The sequence below is a fragment of the Rhagoletis pomonella genome, unplaced genomic scaffold, assembly GCF_013731165.1.
Source record: "Rhagoletis pomonella isolate Grant_MI unplaced genomic scaffold, Rhpom_1.0 Rhpom_scaffold_00004, whole genome shotgun sequence".
Lineage (NCBI taxonomy): Eukaryota > Metazoa > Arthropoda > Insecta > Diptera > Tephritidae > Rhagoletis > Rhagoletis pomonella.
In genome coordinates, this window is record NW_023458558.1 from 65,199,685 (window position 1) to 65,202,609 (window position 2,925).

Sequence of the window (2,925 nt, forward strand, 5' to 3'; positions counted from 1 at the left end):
TCTAGCGTAATGTGGCAATATGTTTGTACAATAACAATTGTCTGGCACAGCTGTAATTTGTGGCGTTGTAATCAAAAAACGCCCACCCCTTTTGAATTTCGCTAACGGCGATTGCAACGCTCGCCCGAAACTTTAGAAAAATATGTATAATGCAAATTATAAAAGATAGAAAAAATAGAAATAAAAAAATAGCCATGCATAGTTCGCAAATATTCAAATAAATAAACAGCACATTTCAAATTTTTTTTTCGATACCATTGACATTAAAAAGAATTAAAGCAGTTTGGCTAGCGCTGCCACCCCAATAGGAATGGTTTGCAGCAGAAAAGGGAGCTTCTCACATTAACCTGATTACAATCATAATTATGACCCGATCTGCTCTATGTAGAACGCCATCTTTGCAGTGCGCATGCTCATTAACACAGTTGCAAACGTTATTTGGTTCAATGGCGAAAGACGTCGCGGTCAGTCATCACTGCCTTGTCTTTGGTGACAGTTAAGGTTTCGTAGATAAAAAAAAAAATCTGTGGCGGTTACGAATAGAACTACACGGCTGAAAAACTATAAAAAGCTGAAGCTGAACGCATGCCAGCTGGGCTACTTAATTACGGCGCGGAAGAGATGGTAAGGTGCATGCATCAACACTTATGCATAATATGGCCAGATGAACGCATACCCAATGACTGGCATTTAAGTGTGATCTGCCCAATCCACAAGAAAGTCAGCCCGCCATGCGCGCCAACCACCACGGGTTGATCAGCCTTCTAGTCGTCGGATATAAGGTATTGGGTGAAAGACTAAAGGCCCGTTGCGTTGGCGTTGGCGTTGGCGTCGCTTCAGCAGCTGACTATCCAATACCCGAATTCAAATGTAGCCGCCCACATAGCCAAAATTCGACAACGCTCACGCCAACACAAAGCAAAAAGATTGCCAACTCTCAACTTTTCGCGTGAGTCACTCGTCAGCTGTTGCAAATAAATAAAATTATGTAAAATATTTTTTTTTAATCAAGTGCGGGCAAGAAATACCGTTTTTAATGCAATTATTGATATGAAATATTAATTCATCTGTCGTTAGTATGTTGATTTTGTGGCCCAAGCATTCGATGCCAAGCGTTCATTTTAGCAAGCATACTTCTAACGTGCGTTCTGTCGAGCCAACGCCAACGCCAAAGCCAACGCGAAAGTTCTATGTGGACCGGCCTTAACAATCAGAGCGCTCATGTCACTGTTAACAGCTATAATTTGCACTGAATAGGCAAGTGAGAAATAAATTCCTCTCTGGACGTAAACCAATGATACTCTAAGGCAGTGATTCCCAAAGTAGTCCAGGTGGACCACCAGGGGTCCACGGGAAACTCGACAGGGGTCTACGTTGGCGTGAAAAATATGGGAAAGCCTTAAAAGCCACCTGCAGACTAAAAAGAAACGGATCTTGATATAGCACTGAGTGAGGCGATACGGAAATTGCCTGCGGCAGATACTTGAGCACTTGTGTCTTTTCAATGATACAGGATACTACGCCACCATTACTTTTGTTGAAGAGATTCTAGAGAGAGAGAGTTTCCTGAGGCAGAATGCTGGTTTAATCCCAGTACTGAGCCCGCACTCGTACATTGTCGAATCTTCACTGATGGCTCCAACATGATGACTCAGGGTCAGGTTGTGGATTATTTTTCGAAGTTAATGGGAATAAGCTTCACTTTTCTCTTGGAAAATATGGTTGGGTCTTCCAGGCTGAGGTATTTGCAATCCTCAAATCCACTACGTAGTGGAAAATAGGTGGAGGAGAAGGAGTTTACGTGTCTACAGGTAGAGCCAAGCTGTACGGCATTGGCCAGCCTTCTATCTAAGTACTTCCGAACTAGTTCGGCAAAGCAAGTCTCAACTAAATTATGTTAGTAAAAATAACGAGCTTGCTTTATTCTGCGTGCCGGGCAACTCGGGAGTGCCTAGAAATGAGACATCTGATCCTTTGGCCACAGTTGGCTTAGACCAGGCATTCCTCGATCCGCAACCAGTTATAGCATTTCCCACTTCGGCCATCGAAGCCACCATCAGAACCTGGGTGGATACTTCGCTTAGCAATGACTTGGAGCCATCGAGTGGATGCAGGTGGTCAAAACTCATATTGCCTTCAATGTCAGAAGGTCTATCTAGTTTTTTACTGTCACTGAGCAGGCGACACTGCAGACAACTTTTTGAATTGCTGACAGGTCACTTCACGTGGCACAAACACCTGACTGTGATAGGCGTAAATGAAAACTCCATTTGCCCATCTTGCTTTTAAGAAGATGAGACAGTGGAACACTTCTTGAGGTTCTTGCTTGCTTGTTTGTTTATCATAGATTTATCTAGATTCGGTCTTTTCTGTTTTGTTAGTCTCTGAATTTGAAGTTTGGCGTGAAAAGCTTTGCAGTTTTGTCGTTTCAAGTTTTGTGCTTTTTTTTAAATGCGAGTAACGAATGTTTTCCACATCACTGTAAACTCGGAGCGATAAACATAAAATTGATGCCATCAACTCAAATAAACTATTTGAAAAATGTATCACGTACAAATTCATGAATTAGCCGAACAAGTGAGGAGTTTATTTAGTGCTCTTAAAAAATATAACTCCTCAGAGCGAGATAGTTCTTTCAAGGCTTTACGAGCTCTGTTTTTTTTTAAACTTGCTTTATTTTAATAAATAGAATAAAAGAAAACATTTTATTTTTAATTTTGCCACTCTGAACTTAGTTTTGGAATTCACCCGCGATGCAAAATTTCATCTTTAGATTTAATCTTCACATTTTTTGATGACCTTTGGGAATATGTTAGAAATGAGCATCAGAGCCTCCACCGAAACCAGTAAAATTTTGAAATGGGTCTACGAGAAAAATAAGTTTGGGAACCCCTGCTCTAAAGTAACTCAACATGCCGGTGCTGG